We start from the raw sequence: 21346 nt of genomic DNA, 5'->3' as shown, positions 1-21346 counted from the left end.
ATGGAGTTATGCCAAACACCATGAGTGTTCTAGCCATAGACATTCACTAAAGTAGAACACAGATAGATGCAGTTTGTCACAACAGCACTGCCCTAATAAATGGGCAAAGGATCCCGCACGCTGTATGGCAATTTACTGCAAGTCAAATGCTGTAATACAAGTCAGCCGAGGAATAAAGAAAAAACATGTCTATGGGTTTAAGATGCAGCTTGTTAGTCTTCTTGAAAGATTGATTGATTTTTTTTGGTATTTACCTTAGCACGACTTTCTGTCTTGTTTCCTACAGTGATGCTAATATGGTTGAAATTGAATCACATAAGAGCCAGCCGAAGGAAACATCTAAATTGCAACAAGAAAGACTAAGCTCTTAACATGCAGCTCAGGTGAAGGAGAAAAACATTACAGGACAGCCCTAAAGACAAGCTCTATACAGATTGCCTCGAGCCTAAGAATCCTGATTTACCTGAGTCCAGGGCTGAGATAATAACACTGCTGAACACGTGTAGGACGAGACCTTTATGACTAATGATGATGCTCGAATCCTATTCAGGAAAATCACCCAAACTGTCAAACAAGTGGTCGCAGGTATTTTTTTTTTCCTGTTTGGAATGAAAAGAAAAGGGCAACTGTGTTAAAAAAAAAAAAAGATTTCATGATTTTCAGAGATAAAAAATAAAATCTGTAGGGAGAGGGTAAGTGTTTGATGCAGATCAGATACACATGTAATTAAAGATGATCACCTTGTCATGGGTATTGCAGAAGCAATATAACTACTTTCGTGCTAAGGTTAACTGCCGAGAACTCAAGCGAAAAAAACAAATCATAGCACCGCCAGAATATGTTTTTGATTATGCTTCACATATCCCTGATGCCAAAACAATGTTATATATTATAGAGAATAATTGTAATCACACGCCTCTGGCCCAGGACGAATTGCTGCAGTTATTTCTAGATATTGCCATAGAGCCCATGTTTCATGTTATCTTGATTTTTATTGTCCCGTTTTTGGTCAGGGATGAAGAAATAGAATTGTCTTAGGGGGTCCAAATGTCAACTTGCTCTGTCGATATATACAGTAGCATGTAAAAGTTTGGGCACCCCTGGTCAAAATTACTGCGATTGTGAACAATTAAGCAAGATGAAGATGAAATGATCTCTCAAAGGCCTAAAGTTAAAGATGACACATTTCCTTTGAATTTTAAGCAAATATATATATATATATATATATATATATATATACACTCACTGGCCACTTTATTAGGTACACCTGTCCAACTGTGTGTTAAGACTTAATTTCTAATCAGCCAATCACATGGCGGCAACTCAGTGCATTTAGGCATGTAGACATGGTCAAGACAATCTCCTGCAGTTCAAACCGAGCATCAGTATGGGGAAGAAAGGTGATTTGAGTGCCTTTGAACGTGGCATGATTGTTGGTGCCAGAAGGGCTGGTCTGAGAATTTCAGAAACTGCTGATCTACTGGGATTTTCACGCACAACCATCTCTAGGGTTTACAGAGAATGGTCCGAAAAAGAAAAAAAATCCAGTGAGCGGCAGTTCTGTGGCCGGAAATGCCATGTTGATGCCAGAGGTCAGAGGAGAATGGGCAGACTGGTTCGAGCTGATAGAAAGGCAACAGTGACTCAAATTGCCACCCGTTACAACCAAGGTAGGCAGAAGAGCATCTCTGAACGCACAGTGCGTCGAACTTTGAGGCAGATGGGCTACAGCAGCAGAAGACCACACTGGGTACCACTCCTCTCAGCTAAGAACAGGAAACTGAGGCTACAATTTGCACAAGCTCATCGAAATTGGACAGTAGAAGATTGGAAAAACGTTGCCTGGTCTGATGAGTCTCGATTTCTGCTGCGACATTCGGATGGTAGGGTCAGAATTTGGCGTAAAAAACATGAAAGCATGGATCCATCCTGCCTTGTATCAACGGTTCAGGCTGGTGGTGGTGGTGTCATGGTGTGGGGAATTTTTTCTGGGCACTCTTTGGGCCCCTTGGTACCAATTGAGCATCGTTGCAACGCCACAGCCTACCTGAGTATTGTTGCTGACCATGTCCATCCCTTTATGACCACAATGTACCCAACATCTGATGGCTACTTTCAGCAGGATAATGCGCCATGTCATAAAGCTCGAATCATCTCAGATTGGTTTCTTGAACATGACAATGAGTTTACTGTACTCAAATGGCCTCCTCAGTCACCAGATCTCAATCCAATAGAGCATCTTTGGGATGTGGTGGAACGGGAGATTCGCATCAGGGATGTGCAGCCGACAAATCTGCGCCAACTGTGTGATGCCATCATGTCAATATGGTCCAAAATCTCTGAGGAATGCTTCCAGCACCTTGTTGAATCTCTGCCACGAAGAATTGAGGCAGTTCTGAAGGCAAAAGGGGGTCCAACCCCTTACTAGCATGGTGTACCTAATAAAGTGGCCAGTGAGTGTATATATATATATATATATATATATATATACAGTACAGACCAAAAGTTTGTACACACCTTCTCATTCAAAGAGTTTTCTTTATTTTCATGACTATGAGAATTGTAGATTCACTCTGAAGGCATCAAAACTATGAATTTACACATGTGGAATTATATAATTAACAAAAAAGTGTGAAACAACTGAAAATATGTCTTATATTCTAGGTTCTTCAAAGTAGCCACCTTTTGCTTTGATTACTGCTTTGCACACTCTTGGCATTCTCTTGAGGAGCTTCAAGAGGTAGTCACCGGAAATGGTCTTCCAACAGTCTTGAAAAACGCTTTGAATGAGGAGGTGTGTCCAAACTTTTGGTCTGTACTGTATATATATATATATATATATATATATATATATATAGCACACATATTAAAAATTGACTTTTGTTTCTCCAGCGACCCGACCAATGGTAGAGTAAAATATAATTTTTATTTATCTGTTAAAAAGTTCCAGGTTTCTTCAATAACAATTTTGCATACAGTCAGTCCCTTTGGGACGCCCAAATGTCATTATATAGTGTCATTGTATATTTATGCCTATGAGGCAGTTACCTCAGGTCAGGAGACCCGTAGTAAGCCATGTGTATAGAGAGCGGCAGCTGTAACAGCACCCCTGGCACTGACTGACAGCCGACCCTAATGATGAGCTGTCAGTAGGTACCGGGGCACATTCTATACACAAAGCGGTGGCTGAAACCCAACTACTGTTAGGAGAAATGAAGTACATTTCCTCCCCGCAGGGTCAAAGTGCAGGTGCCAGGTAGATTCAGGAATCTCATGTACACACAGCTTTTTTTTTTCTTGACTTAATTTGAGCACTGCAGCCTTTTTGAAAAGGATAAGGATGAGGGGGCCATGCAGTATGTTCAGCACTGGACTGGAGCACCTGGGGCTTACAAGAGAAATCATTCTTGGGGCCCACTATGTTGCTATGGGTCGCCCTCCCAGGGCCGTGGGGTACTCGGTACCGGGGCGGTGTCAGGGGAATGTGTCACAGCAGCGGTGACCCGGTCTGTGGCCCTGGGCGCCCAAGTAATGGAGGGGATGTCATGTAGTTTATGTGGAATGGAATAGTTTGTGACACCACCTGTGGTGCTCGGCAAGGGAGGTGTTAAGCCAATGCTGCAGAAAGATCCTCTGGGACAGATGGTATGGTGCAGCAGTGATGGTATAGCCCTCCACAGGTAGGGCTGATGTCCCAGGGCAGTGTAGTTGTAATGGTGGGGGAAAGGCGCAGGCAGTGTAAAGGATGGTACCCAGATATAGTGGTGCTGAGCGGGTTGGCGCAAGAATGAATGGAGGACACCAAGGCTTGCAGTTCCAAAGCTTTACTCACAGTCTGCGGTACACAAGGGTGCCTGCCTCCGGGCCGTGTCCTCCGGGTCAGAGACTTAGCCAACCTCCAGGCCAGATGGAAAGCTCCTCTCCAACACTCTGCCAACATGTACCTATCCTGAACGACTCCTATATTGCGCCTTAAAGTGTGAAGAGCTCCAGCACCGTGGTACTCTGGAGTTCCTCTTGTCAGATGTTCCCAAGAACTCTACTTGTATGGCAGACAACTGTAGCCTGCTTTGGGGACTCTCTACTCCTAAGTCCCGGCTCTCTATCTGTGTTGCTGTTGTGCCCCAAGTCTTAGATGGGAGTAGTGGATTTACAGCCAACTACTCCACCGGTGTCTGCTGCAGAACCATAAGTGTCCATACAACCTCAGGGACCGGGCCCAGGCCTTGCGCTGAGAAACTATAGGCAGGGTTCCTCTTCCAACCCACGTCCTCTCTGTTCTCCTTACTCCTTCGTTCCGTACTGATCTTTCTCTCTCTTAGGGAAGCTTAGGTTGCAGTTCTACGTCTTTCTCCTTCTTTCCCTTTCCCGTTCCAGCTGGCTCAGATTACTGAGGCAGCTGCAGCACTCCTTCCTCCATCCCTTCTTCCAAGGATCCTCACTCCTGTCTGAGTGACTTCCTACCCGCCTGACCTTCTGCCAGACTGAACCTCACATCCTATACTTTCCCACTCTTTTATGTATCTTAACTCCACCCACCTCCCAGCACATCCAGTGTTCCAAGCAGGGAACCACCAGAGGTGCTCTGCTACTCTCTAAGCACTGAGCCGCAATGTGGTTGTGCAGAACTACCCTGTTGTGTGGGGTGCGAGTGTTGGAGTGTGGAAAGGAGTTCCCTCCTTACCTGGATGGTGGGGCACTACACCTTAGGAGAAGGTGCAGTACCTCTGTGGCGACCGAGTCTCAGGGGCGCCACAGCTACATAGAATCAAATACAAGGCAGAGCACCAATTGTGCAGTAAAACATGCTAATATCAGTGTATCAGGGCATATATCATGTTTTATATAAGGTAGTACACATCTTACTGATATAGCAGGGGTTGGGGTAGCCACCTTCATAGAATATAATATAGCCCCTTCATAGAATATAATGCAACCCCCTCATTTAGTATAATGCAGCCCCTCTCCTAAAATATAATGTAGCCCCCTCATAGAGTATAATGCAGACTCCAAATAGAATATAATGCTGCCCTCATAGTATAATGCAACTAACCACATAGATATTAATGCAACCATCCTCATAAAATGTAATGCAGTCATACAGTATTATGGCCACTTACTCGCTCACTGATATATGCCTATATTTTTGGTCCATAAGACACACATAGGCTTTAGAGGAGGAAAATCGAAAAAATTGAAGTAAAAAATGTGGTCAATTCTGTACTAATATCCCCCAACCTGGAATATATATGTCCCTAATCCTGGTATACATAGCCCCCTCATCCCTATCCTGGTATGACCCCCTCATCACTATCCTGCTATGAATGGCCCCATCCCCATCCTGGTATATTTTGTCCCCTCATCCCTATCCTGGTATGAATGGCCTCATTCCCCATCCTGGTATACTGTTATGCGGGACTTAGGTCAAAGGAGGCTGACATACCCGGGGCCCCTGCGGAGTCCCTCAAACTAGGGAAAACCCTGCCTGACCCTCAACCCAGGGTTTTTGCTAATGGTGTAAATGCCTGAGCCTCCAGCCTTTCCTTATCTCCTGCTCAGCCCTAAGCTGAACCCTCCACCCTCCACCCAGTGAGTTGTCAAACCACCAAAGCCCACACAGTAATGACAGACAGGGAGAACTCAAACCACACCGCGCCGAAAACACACAGGAAAATACTGTAATGTGAACAGGGCAAAACAAAGCACAAATATAGGAAGGCGAAAAGGTAACAACGGATCATACGACACCAGATATGAATTTCTCTCTCCAACACCTCCTCTCCAGACCGGAACCACTTGGCATAAAACACAAGCTATAATCGGCGACGCCCACAGGCCAGCATGACTATTTAAAGACCGTGGGCGTGACCAAACAACCCAACTGATTTCCAGCTAGATTAACCCCAGATAACCTGAGTAAAATCAAGCCGGCGCCACTGAGGCTATAGTGGACGGAGATGGAACTACCGCTGCCTGCCGGACGCTGTGGTGTGAATAGCGTCCGACATGACAGTACCCCGTCTTCTACGAGGGACCCCAGGGCCCTCAAGACTCATAGGACCCGGCTTGTCCAGATGACGGCGGTGAAAGGAACTGACCAGCCAATCCGCATGCATGTCCGAGGCTGGTACCCAAGACCTCTCCTCCGGACCATACCCCCGCCAGTGTACCAAATACTGAAGAGAACGGCGCAGTACTCGAGAGTCCACCACCTTGGAGACTTCAAACTCTAAATCGCCATCCACCACGACTGGAGGTGGCATCGGTGTCGTGTCCACAGAGCCTACCACCTTTTTCAATAAAGACCTGTGAAACACATTGTGCATCCTGTATACCGCAGGAAGTTCCAACCGATAAGCAACCGGGTTAATGATGGCAGCAATCTTAAAAGGGCCAATAAACCTTGGACCCAATTTCAATGATGGAATTTTGAGTTTTATGTTTTAGTAGCTAACCACACCCAATCACCCACACACAGGTCCGGACCTGGCACGCGTCTAGTGTCAGCCACATGTTTGTACCTTGCACTCATGCTCAGCAATCGCTGTTTCACACTCCTCCAGATCGATGATAGTTGAACTCCTAACCGGTCCTCCTCTGGGACGCCCCCAGAGCCCCCCTGATGCAAGGTACAAAATTGAGGATGGTGCCCATAAACACAAAAGAACGGAGACTCTCCCGATGATTCTTGGCGGTGATTATTTAATGCGAACTCGGCCAAGGGAAGGAACGTCGACCACTCCTCTTGGTTGTCAGACACAAAACATCGCAAATACTGCTCCAGATTTTGGTTCATGCACTCAGTTTGACCATTTGACTGCGAATGAAACGCCGACGAATGAGACAACTTGATCCCCAATCGTGAGCAAAAAGCTTTCCAAAACTTTGCCACAAACTGGGTACCCCTATCAGACACTATGTCCGACGGAACTCCGTGCAGTCTGACCACCTCCTGCACAAAGACCTGAGCCAACGTCTTCGCGTTGGGCAAGGAAGGCAACGACACAAAATGCGCCATCTTCGAAAATCGATCAACCACCACCAGGATGACCGTGTTCCCTGCCGAGGCAGGCAAGTCCGTGATAAAGTCCATGGAGATTTCTGTCCATGGCCTACTAGGTATCCCCAGAGGCTGTAGAGTGCCAGCAGGACGGGTTCTGGGCGACTTGGCCCTGGCGCACGTGATGCAAGCTGTCACGTACGAAACCACGTTCTGCCAGATTTTTGGCCACCAGAAGCGGCGCGATACCAGTTCCAAGGTGCCCCTAACCCCTGAATGACCGGCCAGGACCGAGTCGTGGTGTTCCCCCAACACTTTAAGACGAAGATGAAGGGGTACGAACGACTTATTAGCGGGAAGTCCTGGTGGTACCTCCTCCTGGGCCTCGGCAATCTCCGCCTCTACCTCAGTCGTGAGAGCCGAAACCACTACACCTTCCTGGAGGATGGGTACCGGATCTTCCCGAGGTTCTCCCCCCGGAAAACACCTGGACAAGGCATCCGCCTTGGTGTTTTTAGCCCCAGGACGGTAAGTCACCAGAAAGTTAAAACGTGTAAAAAACAATGCCCAGCGAGCCTGCCTGGGAGACAGACGCTTGGCCGACTCCAGATAGAGCAGGTTTTTATGGTCGGTGATGACTGTGACCTGGTGGGCCGCCCCCTCCAAGAATTGTTGCCATTCCTCAAAAGCCAATTTGATGGCCAACAACTCCCTGTTGCCGATGTCGTAATTCCGTTCGGCAGGCGACAGCTTTTTGGAGAAGTAGGCGCATGGACGCATATTGCTCAAGGACGAGCCCTGTGACAGTACTGCCTCCACTCCCACCTCAGACGCATCGACCTCCACCGTAAAAGGTTTAGATATGTCCGGTTGCACCAGAATGGGGGCTGAAGCAAAACGTTTCTTCAGAAGCTCAAATGCACGCACCGCATCCTCAGACCAGATAGCGAGATTGGTACCTTTTTTCGTCATGTCCGTGAGCGGTTTGGCTATAGTAGAGAAATTCTTAATAAACTTCCTATAATAGTTGGCAAACCCAAGGAACCGCTGGAGCGCTTTTAGATTATCAGGCCGTTCCCATCGCAGCACCGCTTGCACCTTTGCGGCATCCATTTTAAACCCTGCGGCGGACACAATATATCCCAAAAAAGGCAACTCCTGAACAAAAAATACGCATTTTCAAGCTTAGCATAGAGCTTATTCTCACGGAGCAACTGTAACACCTGCCTGACATGCTCTAAATGAGTGTCCTGGTCGCTCGAATAAATGAGGATATCATCCAGGTACACAATCACAAATTTCCCCAGCACATGAGCGAATACATCATTTATGAAATGTTGGAACACAGCAGGCGCGGTTGTCAACCCAAATGGCATAACTAGGCTTTCAAAATGACCCTCAGGGGTATTAAATGCCGTCTTCCACTCATCCCCCTGACGGACCCTTATGAGGTTATATGCCCCTCTGAGGTCAAGTTTGGAAAACCACTTCGCACCAGCCACCTGGTGGAACAAATCAGGGATCAGAGGCATCGGGTAGGGATCACGGACCGTAATCTGATTTAACTCCCGGAAATCCAGACACGGGCGTAACCCCCCATCTTTTTTCTTAATGAAGAAAAACCCCGCTGCTACAGGTGAGGATGAAGGCCGGATGTGCCCTTTACTTAAACTCTCCACGATGTAGTCTTTAAGAGCTTGTCTCTCCGGACCAGAAATACTAAACATCCTCGCCTTTGGCAATTTAGCCCCGGGTTTTAACCTAATCTGACAGTCATAGGCTCGATGTGGAGGTAGTTCAGAGCAACCCCTCTCAGAGAATACGTCCGCAAAATCCAGCAATGCCTCCGGAAGGCTGGACTTCACGGCGGACACACATGTGGCCAAGCAATTTTCCTGGCAGAAACTGCTCCACTGGACTATGTCCTGGGTTCTCCAGTCAATCACCGGGATGTGCTTGGACAACCATGGGAAACCCAGGACCATTTGTGCTGGGAGATTATTGAGTACCCTACATGTAACCCACTCAGAATGTAGGACCCCAATGTGGAGTTTAACCTCAGCTACAAACTCAGTAATCTCCCCCTGTGGGAGTGGAGCGGCATTAATGGTAACCACGCGAATAGGATGAGGGAGTTTTTCGATCTTGAAACCTGCCATGCGTGCAAACTCCTCATCCATGAGATTGGCAGTGGAACCGCTATCCACAAACACTGATATTGGTAGCTCTCTGCCCGCAATAATAACCCTGGCAGGGAGCATACATTGAGATACCATCATGGAGGATATGCATACGCTCAGTTGGGCCTCCTCCATACCCTCTGAGCTTACCAGTTTTCCGCTGGTGCGACTTTCTTTGGTAGCACAGGACAAGCATTTACATAATGATCTCTTTTACCACAGTAAAAACATGCTCCATGCTTCCTGAACCCGGGAACGCGACGCTGCACATGTGATACCCCAGCGATTTGCATAGGTTCCGTGGGCTCACCTGCAGCAACCACACTGGCACCCATGCTTTCCCCCAGGGGCAGCGTCTCCTGTGCCCCTTGACGCAAACGGCGATCAATACGAATAACCAAACTCATGGCAGACTCTAACGATGCAGGAGTCTCATACATTAGGAGGGCCTGTTTAACTCTTTCTGAAACCCCATGAATAAACTGACTCCGCAGCGCTGGGTCGTTCCACTGTGTGTCTACTGCCCAACGGCGAAATTCTGAACAATAGTCTTCTGCCATACGTTCCCCCTGACGAAGGGCGCGGATTTTAGATTCCGCCAAAGCCAATCTGTCGGGATCATCATAAATGAGCCCGAGTGCTGAAAAAACATTCTCAACCGAATGAAACGTAGCAGAGTCGGCTGGTAAGGAAAACGCCCATGCTTGAGGGTCCCCACTCAGTAATGATAACACCAGACCCACCCGCTGAGCCTCATTACCAGAGGAGACCGGGCGCATGCGAAAGTATAACTTGCAGGCCTCCTGAAAGATGACAAATTTGCTGCGTTCCCCAGAAAATTGTTCAGACAGCGGAATCTTAGGCTGTGCACCTGCACCAGCAGAAGCCGCTTGCACATTAGCTACAACCAGGCCCTGCTGCTGAACTGCCCCCTTCAACTCGGTGACCTGTAAGGACAGCGCCGCCAACTGGCGGTTTATGGAAGTCCGTTATGATTGAGTCACCGTAGGAGGCAAAAACAGAAATGCTAGCTAAGTCCTGAAAACCTGAGAAGTTGGCAACTATCAGATTGCAGACCCCTGAACCTAACAACACAACTAGCAGTAGCCGTGGGGGGTTCCTACGATGACCTAGACCCCTCGATCACAGCCGGAGAGATACATAGACCTAAAGAAGGAAAGGGGAAATCTAACTGCCCCAGAGCAGACCCCAAAGCAATAGGCAGCCCCCCACATATAATGACGGTGAAGCAAGATGAAAACACTTAGACAGAAAGACAGGCTGAGCAAAGACGGGGCCCAAAAACTACCTAGATAGGAACGGATAGGAAGGCTGCTGTCTGCAATCTGCCAAAACCCTATCAGAGACAAAAGCCAACAAGCTGATATAAAAATGGCCCTGAAGCAACTAAGCTTCAAAAACTAAATCAGCACTCAGGTACTTTCAGAAAACAGAGCTCAAGGAACACTGCACACTCCAGCAGGGAGTGGCAGAATCCAAAAAGCAAGAAAAACAAAAACAAATCTTAGATACAAAAAGGCAAAACAGCAAACTTAGCTTTAGGAGAGCAGGAATCAGACTGGTGTCCAAGAGTCCACAGAGAAATCACCCGCAGGGCAGAAAGGGCGTAGGCTGCCTTAAATCCAGTCAGTGACTCCACTCAGCCAATCGTCTTCCTCAGTCCCAGGTGCCTGACAATCAGGCTCACTACCTTCCTTCACTAGAATAGGGAGTTCACCAGGCCTCAGTGACAGAGGGGAAAATGAACTCACAACAGTACCCCCCCCTTGAGGAGGGGTCACCGAACCCTCAACAACGCTACCAGGGCGATCAGGGTGAGCCCGATGAAAGGCACGCACCAATCTTTTGGCATGAATATCAGAGGCAGAGACCCAGGAATTATCCTCCTGACCATAACCCTTCCACTTAACCAAATACTGGAGTCTCCGTCTAGCCAGACGGGAATCCAGATTTTTCTCTACCTCATATTCCAAGTTACCTTCAACCAATACAGGGTCCGGAAGTGCCACCTCAGGCACAACTGGCTCAACAAACCTCTTCAACAAGGACTTATGGAACACATTATGGATCTTAAATGTGACAGGAAGAGCCAAACAAAAAGAGACCGGATTAATAATCTCCAAAATCTTGTAAGGTCCAATAAATCTGGGCTTAAACTTAGGAGAAGCCACCTTCATAGCAATATTTTTTGATGATAACCACACCATGTCAAAAATCTTAAACTGGGGACCAATGGTCCTATGTCGATTGGAAAACCGCTGGGCCTTTTCCTGGGAGAGAGATAACTTATCCACCACTTGGTCCCAGATCTGGTGCATTCTCTCCACCACAGTGTCAACACCTGGGCAGGCAGAAGGCTCCACCTGCCCTGAAGAAAATCGAGGGTGAAAACCAAAGTTACAAAAAAAAGGTGACATCAAAGTGGCAGAACTAGCTCTATTATTTAAAGCAAATTCGGCCAAGGGCAAAAATGAAACCCAATCATCCTGATCAGCGGAAATAAAACATCTCAAATACGACTCCAAGGTCTGGTTTGTTCTCTCTGTCTGCCCTTTGGTCTGAGGGTGAAAAGCAGAGGAGAAGGACAACTGAATTCCCAACTTGGAACAGAACGTCCTCCAAAATTTAGACACAAATTGAACTCCTCTGTCAGATACAATGTTCTCAGGAATCCCGTGTAAGCGAACCACCTGTTGCAAAAACAGAGGCACCAACTCAGAGGAAGATGGTAACTTAGGGAGTGGTACAAGATGAACCATCTTAGAGAACCTATCACAAATCACCCAAATAACAGTCATTCTTTGAGAGACCGGCATATCAGAAATGAAATCCATTGAAATATGGGTCCATGGCCTCCTGGGGACCGGCAAAGGCATCAACAACCCACTAGAGCGAGAACAAGATTTAGACCGGGAGCAAGTCCCACAGGACTGCACAAAATTCCTGACATCATGAGACAAGGTGGGCCACCAAAAAGAGCTACTCACCAGATCTCTAGTACCAAAAATACCTGGATGACCAGCCAATGCAGAGCAATGAACTTCAGACATCACTCTCTTCTTCCACTGGTCAGGAACATACAACTTTCCACTGGGGCAACGTTCAGGTTTGTCCTCCTGGAACTCTTGCAGAGCAAGTCTCAAATCGGGTGAGATGGCAGAAAGAACTACCCCTTCGCCTAAGATGGTGGCAGGCTTGGTCACCACAGGAGAATCAGCAAAGAAACTCCTAGAGAGGGCGTCTGCCTTGACATTCTTAGTTCCAGGAAGAAAAGAGACCACAAAATCAAAACGTGTAAAAAACAAGGCCCACCTAGCCTGTCTAGGGTTCAAGCGTTTAGCCGACTCTAGGTAAATCAAATTTTTGTGGTCAGTGAGGACCACAACTTGATGTTTGGCTCCCTCCAACCAATGTCTCCACTCCTCAAATGCCCATTTCATGGCCAACAGTTCCCGATTCCCCACATCATAGTTACGTTCAGATGAAGAGAACTTACGGGAAAAGAAAGCACAGGGATTCATTTTAGATGTTACCGGATCCTTTTGGGACAACACAGCTCCTGCACCAATCTCAGAAGCATCCACCTCTACCTGGAACGGGAGTGAGACATCTGGTTGCCGCAGAACCGGGGCGGAGGTAAATCTACGCTTCAGCTCCTGAAAGGAAGCAACCGCCTCCGGAGACCAATTCAACACATCCGCACCCTTCCTGGTCAGGTCAGTCAATGGTTTGGCAATACTAGAAAATTTTGCTATAAATTTCCGATAAAAATTAGCAAAACCCAAAAACTTCTGGAGGGCCTTCAAAGAAGTGGGCTGAACCCAATCATAAATGGCCTGTACCTTGGCCGGGTCCATTTCAATAGTTGACGGAGACAAAATAAATCCCAAAAAAGAAATTCTCTGTACTCCAAAAAGGCATTTTGATCCTTTGACATAGAGAATTCTCTCTCAAGATCTGGAACACAGTCCGAATATGTTCCACATGAGAATCCCAATCCTTGGAGAAGATCAAAATATCATCCAGATAGATAATCAAAAATTTATCGACAAAGTCTCGGAAAATATCGTTCATGAAGCACTGGAAGACAGAAGGGGCATTAGTGAGCCCAAAAGGCATCACCAGGTAGTCAAAATGTCCCTCCGGAGTATTAAACGCCGTCTTCCATTCATCCCTCTGCTTAATGCGGATAAGATTATACGCCCCCCTGAGGTCAAGCTTGGTAAACCAGCAAGCACCTCTGACTCTAGAGAATAGATCCGAAATCAGGGGTAACGGATACTGATATTTAATAGTAATTTTATTGACGGCACGATAATCAATACAAGGCCTTAAAGAACCATCCTTCTTGGCCACAAAAAATAAACCGGCACCTAAGGGTGAAGAGGATGGTCTAATATGACCCTTCTCCAACGCCTCCTTAATATAGGACCGCATAGCCTTGTGCTCGGGTACAGATAAATTGAAGAGCCGACCCTTAGGAAATTTACACCCCGGGTTTAGTTCAATAGCACAGTCATAACTCCTATGAGGAGGCAAGGACGCAGACTCATTCTCACTAAATACATCATAGTAGTCCGCCAAATAGTCAGGAACCTCATGCGACTGAGGAGAGGTGGAAAAAACCGGAGCCTCACTAAAGGTACACCGGCAACCCCAACTCACCACAGACACAGACTTCCAATCCAAAACTGGATTATGAATCTGCAACCAGGGAAACCCCAGAACAACGGCATCATGCAGACCATGCAACACCAAAAATCTGCAATTTTCTTGGTGGTCTGGGGCGACCCGCATGACCAACTGGGTCCAAAACTGAGGTTTATTTTTAGCCAGAGGGGTAGCATCAATCCCCCTCAAAGGGATAGGCGTCTGCAGAGGTGTCTACGGAAATCCACAACGTTTAGCAAAATCCAAGTCCATTAGGTTTAGCGTTGCTCCCGAATCCACAAAAGCCTTGGCGGAAAATGTGGACAGGGAACAGATCAGAGTAATCGCCAAAAGAAACTTAGGCTGAACCCCACCAACAGAAAACGTGTGTGCAAAGCGTTTCTCACGTTTAGGACAAACAGAAATAACATGTGAGGCATCTCCACAGAAAAAACACAGCTTATTATGCCTTCTGAATTCCTGACGTTGCGCCTTAGACAAAACTCTATCACATTACATAGTTTCAGACGTCTGTTCAACCGGTGGCAACACCTCTCGTATAATCCTGCGTTCACGTAAACGCCGATCTACCTGAATGGCTAAAGACATAGAATCGTCCAGACCAGAGGGAACAGGAAAACCCACCATAGTATCTTTTACGGCTTCTGACAAACCCTTCCGAAAGAGAGCAGCCAAGGCACTATCATTCCAGGTAGTAAGGACTGCCCACTTTCGGAACTTTTGACAGTACAACTGCAGATTCTCGACCCTGGTTCAATGCTAACAGGGTCTTTTCAGCCTGATCAATAGCATTAGGTTCGTCGTACAGCAACCCCAAGGCTTGAAAAAATGTGTTCACATTAGTCAGAATAGGGTCATCTGGTTTCAAAGAAAATGCCCAATCCTGGGGATCGCCGCGCAGCAAAGAGATGACAATTTTAACCTGCTGCGCGGGGCTCCCTGACGAGTTAGGCTTCAAAGCAAAAAATAATTTACAATTATTTTTGAAACTCAAAAATTTAGATCGATCCCCAAAAAATACATCAGGTATGGGGATCTTTGGTTCAACAGCATGTGAACGAGCAAGATAGGCGGAAATTCCTCGCACTTCAGCAGCGAGCTGCTCCACACGATCAGACACTTGCTTTATCTCCATTGAGAGAAAAAAAAAAATCCCCCCTACGGCCTCAGAGATATAGAGGAAAGAATATACACACACCTTTCTTTTTTTTTTTTAACACAATTCTTTCCTGCTATTGAGTACCCCAGGATCTGCGGTAGGGCGGGTGATTCTGTTATGATTGAGTCACCGTAGGAGGCAAAAACAGAAATGCTAGCTAAGTCCTGAAAACCAGAGAAGTTGGCAACTATCAGATTGCAGACCCCTGAACCTATCAACACAACTAGCAGTAGCCGTGGGGGGTTCCTACGATGACCTAGACCCCTCGATCACAGCCGGAGAGATACATAGACCTAAAGAAGGAAAGGGGAAATCTAACTGCCCCAGAGCAGACCCCAAAGCAATAGGCAGCCCCCCACATATAATGACGGTGAAGCAAGATGAAAACACTTAGACAGAAAGACAGGCTGAGCAAAGACGGGGCCCAAAAACTACCTAGATAGGAACGGATAGGAAGGCTGCTGTCTGCAATCTGCCAAAACCCTATCAGAGACAAAAGCCAACAAGCTGATATAAAAATGGCCCTGAAGCAACTAAGCTTCAAAAACTAAATCAGCACTCAGGTACTTTCAGAAAACAGAGCTCAAGGAACACTGCACACTCCAGCAGGGAGTGGCAGAATCCAAAAAGCAAGAAAAACAAAAACAAATCTTAGATGCAAAAAGGCAAAACAGCAAACTTAGCTTTAGGAGAGCAGGAATCAGAATGGTGTCCAAGAGTCCACAGAGAAATCACCCGCAGGGCAGAAAGGGCGTAGGCTGCCTTAAATCCAGTCAGTGACTCCACTCAGCCAATCGTCTTCATCAGTCCCAGGTGCCTGACAATCAGGCTCACTACCTTCCTTCACTAGAATAGGGAGTTCACCAGGCCTCAGTGACGGAGGGGAAAATGAACTCACAACAGAAGTCATGGAATCCATGGAAAAATGTTAGGCCAATTATAATGTTATGCGGAGCTTAGGTCAAAGGAGGCTGACATACCCGGGGCCCCTGCGGAGTCCCTCAAACTAGGGAAAACCCTGCCTGACCCTCAACCCAGGGTTTTTGCTAATGGTGCAAATGCCTGAGCCTCCAGCCTTTCCTTATCTCCTGCTCATCCCTAAGCTGAACCCTCTACCCTCCACCCAGTGAGTTGTCAAACCACCAAAGCCCACACAGTAATGACAGACAGGGAGAACTCAAACCACACCGCGCCGCAAACACACAGGACAATACTGTAATGTGAACAGGGCAAAACAAAGCACAAATATAGGAAGGCGAAAAGGTAACAATGGATCATACGACACCAGATATGAATTTCTCTCTCCAACACCTCCTCTCCAGACCGGAACCACTTAGCATAAAACACAAGCTATAATCGGCGACGCCCACAGGCCAGCACGACTATTTAAAGACCGTGGGCGTGACCAAACATCCCACCTGATTTCCAGCTAGATTAACCCCAGATAACCTGAGTAAAATCAAGCCGGCGCCACTGAGGCTATAGTGGACGGAGATGGAACTACCGCTGCCTGCCGGACGCTGTGGTGTGAATAGCATCCGACATGACATATACATTGTCCCCTCATCCCCATCCTGGTATGCATGACCCCCTCATTTCTATCCTGGTATGCATGGCCCCCTCATCCATATCCTGGCATACATGCCCTCCTCATCTCCATCCTGGTATACATTGTCCCCTCATTCCCATCCTGGTATGCATGACCCCCTCATCCCTATACTTGTATGCATGGCCCCTTCATCCTTATTCTGGTATTCATGGCCATCTTATCCCTATCCTGGTATTCATGCCCTCCTCATCTCCATCCTGGTATGCATGGCCCCCTCATCCCCATCTTGGGTATGCATAGCCCCCTTATCACCATCCTGGTATGCGTGCCCCCCTCATCCCCATCCTGGTATGCATGGCCCACTCATAGCCATCCTGATATGCAGGGTCCCCTCATCCCAAGACTAGAATGTTTGGCCCTATCATCCCCAGCCTGGTATGAATGGCCTGCTCATCCCTATTCTGGTATGCATGCCACCCTTTCCATCCTGGTATGCATGCCACCCTCCCCATCCTGGTATGAATGGCCCCCTTATCAGCATCCTGGTATGAATGGCCTCCATTCCCATCCTGGTATGCATGGCCCCCATAAAGGAAACATAAAAAAACATAAACCATTCTACTTATCTTCCCTTCGCTCCATCACAGCCTCCTGTTCTGATGCCAGCAGCTGATTTCAGTTTGTAAGCAGCACATGACAGCAGTGTTATGCGCTGCCTACAAGCCGAGGACAGCTGCCGGAAAACTCACTCTGGGATGGAGAGCAGTGAATATTAATTCTCTTTAGAAGCGTGCACACGTAATAGCCCAACTGCTGAAGGAACCAGCAGCTGCGGCTAACACAGCCCACTATTGTAATAATGAATATTCACTGCTCTCCACCCCCATTTTGAGCAGTGAATATTAATTTCTCTTTATCAGCGGGCACAGACTTTAGCTGCAACAGCCAGCTGTTGCCTCCTGTCACCCGCTGCTCCGTCGCTGCTGCTTCGCTGGTGCCGGGCAGGCCCCCCTGACTCACAGGCCCCATAGCAGTTGTGTAGTGTGCCGCTATTAGCGATACGCCACTGGCTAGGGGCCCCTGGGGCAGCGGGGGCCATAGGCACCTGCTGGTTCGGTATGCCAGCAGATGTCAGTGCCTGGGCCCATCAGAGAATTCTCCGGTTCTCTGGTGGGCGAGTCTGACACTGAGTGTGTTAATTCTTTCAGTGCTCTTGCAGTGTTTTGACAGCATTTTTACCCATTGAAAGTAATGAGAAATTGCAGGGGAAGCTCTTGTTCTTTGGTGCTCTGACAATGGGCTGTGATTGCCGATGTCATGCTGTTTGATAGGCAGCAAGGAGCCAGTTATCAATCAGCATGATGTTGGCAGTCACACCCTATCAACAGAGCAGAGCAGAAATGAAGCCGCTGCTCTTCTGATGTTATGTCAGTGGAAGTCGCTGAATCACCAGTAGGAGTAGTCTGTGAACACTGTGCCAGCAGAGCTTGGCGTCAGGCACGACTGGCTCATAGGTAGCACCTACCTGCCTGTTAGGGCCCCGTCACAAATAGCGACGCACCAGCGATCCCGACAACGATATGACCTTGTCAGGATCGCTGGTGTGTCGCTACATGATCGCTGGTGAGCTGCCAAACAGGCAGCTTCACCAGCGATCAGCACCAGCGACACACGGGTAACAAGCGACGCACGTCGCTTAGTTACCCACTTTGTACCTTAGTTACCAGCGCGCTGGTGCAGGGAGCTGGTAACCAAGGTACACATCGGGTTTCTAAGTGGCGCGCGGCACTTAGAAATCCGATGTGTACCTTGGTTACCAGCTCCCTGCACCAGCGCGCTGGTATCTAATGTACACATCGGGTTTCTAAGTGCCGTGCGGTGCTTAGAAACCCGATGTGTACCTTAGTTACCAGCACCAGCTCGCTGATCGCTGGTCTCCCGCCTGCCACACGCAGCGATGCGTGCTGGCCAGCGGGAGACCAACGATCAAAAAAAATGTCCTGGCCATTCCAGGACAATCAGCGATAACCGGCAGGGGGGCCGGTCGCTGGTAAGTGTCACACACAGCGATCTCGCTGGTGAGATCGCTGTTGCGTCACAAAACTTGTGACTCAGCAGCGATCTTGCTAGCGAGATCGCTGTGTGTGATGGGGGCTTTAGGATTTATAACCATGGTAAAACTCTTTCATAAAACCTTTAACCCTAGTATGTGTGACATCAGAAATGTTCATATTAACGTATTGGGGGCCTTTTAGGACCCCATGCAAATCATATGGAAAAACACACATATATAACTTTTACAATTTTATTTTAAAACTGCTAAATAAAATATGATTTCCAGGACTTATTTTTTTTTCCTTCTAGGTTTGAACATAAAAGGACCTCTTCTGCAATATTGTCAGAAAAAAAAGTACAGAATACGTCTTTAGGGGAAAAGTAACTGAGATTTCCCACAGCGCCTTGAGCCTGTCTCACAATATTATGGATTGCAGTACGTCCGACTAATGTAGGATTACTGTCCCAAAAAACATTGGTTTTGGATGTTCTACTCAGGCTCGGACTGGCCCATAGGGTAACAGGGGATCCCCCGATGGGCCACTATGCAGATCTGGGTCCCCAACGCCACTGTAAGGGAAGTACTTGGCATAATTCACTTGATTCACTCTCTACAGAAAAAAGCAGCATCTCATCATTCATTAACCAAACTACCTAGTTTGTTATTATATAGAGATTTAGGTAAATGTGTGAACGAGGGTAGTGTAATATTTGTATGCAGGTGAAAAGTGGGCCCCTCAAAGTCATGATCACTGGTGGGCCCTTGGCACCCCAGTCCGACACTGGTTCTACTTATCACTTCTTGAGGCCCCACTGTATTCACTTCTTCATCGTCAGAAGAAGAATCACTTGAGGATGTTTGATTCTCTGGTGGCAGGTACTCGTCATCGGACAAAGATAGTTCACTTTCATCATCACTTTGAAACACAATTGCTTCAATCTCTTGGTCACTCAGACGCTTTGAGGAAGACTGTGCCTTTGCTGACTAGATGTTAGAATCAGAGAAATTGAAACTGAATCGGACTTCCTCTCAACATCTTATCTTATCTCAGGTCCTTCACAATTAGCTCACAGTGTATACTGTCCTCATTACTCTCTACACAGCTCATTACTGTGTTCAGAAGGACCTGAGATGATGTCATGGCCTTATCTCTCCCTCCAAAAATCACACGACATCCTCATATGGCATTATCCACACCCTGGCCCCTCCACCAGCATTACTGAGTACAAATAAAGTAACTTGAGACACAAACACTACTGAGAACATCATAAAAAATACATGGGGGCCTAAAAGGCCCCCAATCCATACAGATGTGGTTTTCACCAAAAAAGCATTGTTACACCGAAATGCCTATGAAAAAAATTATATGAACTGGATATTACCAACAACGACATACTTGAGGATTACCTGGAGTTTCGAAATTCTAACTTAAGAAATTTTGCAGATAATAGCAAAAAAGTAAACGTACTAGGAATAATATAAGACAAATCAAACATGTAATCCACCTTAAAAAATGCAGCTATTGCTGTGTTTTATACACAGCATTTTCCCTGCCAATAGTGAAGGTTTTGGCTGCAGAAAAAAAAATGCTGCAAAGACACAACGTGGGAACAAAACTTTAGGTAGACAAAAAAAAAGAAAGCAAGAAAGGAAAGACTGTACACTTGTTGATTTACTGCTGCTATGTCAAAGTCAACATAAAGTAGCTAAAAGCAGACTTTTAGGCAAGCACTCAGCAATCTCCATAGTTACAGAGAATACTTTCATCTGAGTGAGGCTTTCAGCCAACTGCAAAGTACTGATTCTAATATTAGCCAAGTGCTCTTACAAATGGGAAAATCTATGGAAGCGAGGTCCACAAATAATTCACAGCTCAGAAATCGCCAGCTTGTCTTCCTATATTTTGATGTCATACAAGGCAGCATCATTTGTTGACGCTTTCTAATCAAATGTAACAGTGTCACAGGAATTTTTACGATATTTGAAAAATGTCTGATAATTGACGTACAGTCAACAAATGTAACATTTTATTATGTCAGTTGTAAGTCAGTATTTGAAAGAAGTCAAGAAGTAGGTTAGCTGATTTTGACAGATTTTATTCTAGCTTTATTTTTATTCTATATGTGGCTTGTGTGATTACCCATGATAATGAAGCTCATTAATGCATGTCTTATTAACATTTTACTATGTGCATTGGTTTCTAATTTGTTAATTACCAGGGTGTGCTACGTCAATCACACTTATAGCCAGTTCACAATGAATCACTTAGCACTTACTTCACCAAGGACCAAGTCAGTTGTGGGAATAGAGCTACATAAATAAATAATAACACATGGCAATATGTGTCATATGACATTGAATTTGTTGATTCTCCATGGTGTCCATTGCAACCTGCGACCTACAGTTTCTCAAAAGTGTTGGTCATAAGTTGCATACAATGCCCATGCTATAGCCTTCAGTGCAAATCACGTGATTAATCTGCAAACTGCCCATTTTTACTGTAAAACCGCAGATCTAAAATATTCGTTTGACAGCAAACAAGTCGTACGGATGTTTTGGGTCGCATGACTTGTCTGAGAATTACTGTTGCACGGCACATATCAGTAAATAGCCCTAGCTTTAAGCGACTGGCAAGGATAAAAAAAATAATTTTCTTTTTCCTTAGAAACAGCACCACATACATATATAGGTTGTGTCTGGAATTATAGCC

General features: G+C 46.6%; 1 long non-coding RNA gene across 6 annotated transcripts in view; it reads right to left on the bottom strand.

Annotated features, from left to right (window-relative positions):
- The window catches only part of LOC141048968 (uncharacterized), a 33168-nt gene that overhangs the window by 6193 nt on the left and 5629 nt on the right, over positions 1 to 21346 (bottom strand). For 5 of the 6 annotated variants that reach the window (XR_012220215.1, XR_012220216.1, XR_012220217.1 and 2 more), the window contains exons 3-4: positions 464 to 599; positions 255 to 339 (exon numbers count right to left, since the gene is read on the bottom strand). This is a non-coding gene — a long non-coding RNA (uncharacterized lncRNA). The remainder of the gene's footprint in view (positions 1 to 254; positions 340 to 463; positions 600 to 21346) is intronic. The other variant, XR_012220220.1, reaches the window with a different exon arrangement.

The sequence above is a fragment of the Dendrobates tinctorius genome, unplaced genomic scaffold, assembly GCF_039654945.1.
Source record: "Dendrobates tinctorius isolate UK_male_01 unplaced genomic scaffold, ASM3965494v1 ptg000139l, whole genome shotgun sequence".
Lineage (NCBI taxonomy): Eukaryota > Metazoa > Chordata > Amphibia > Anura > Dendrobatidae > Dendrobates > Dendrobates tinctorius.
The sequence above is the reverse complement of the archived record's forward strand: the minus strand, read 5'-3'. Positions and strand labels throughout refer to the sequence as shown.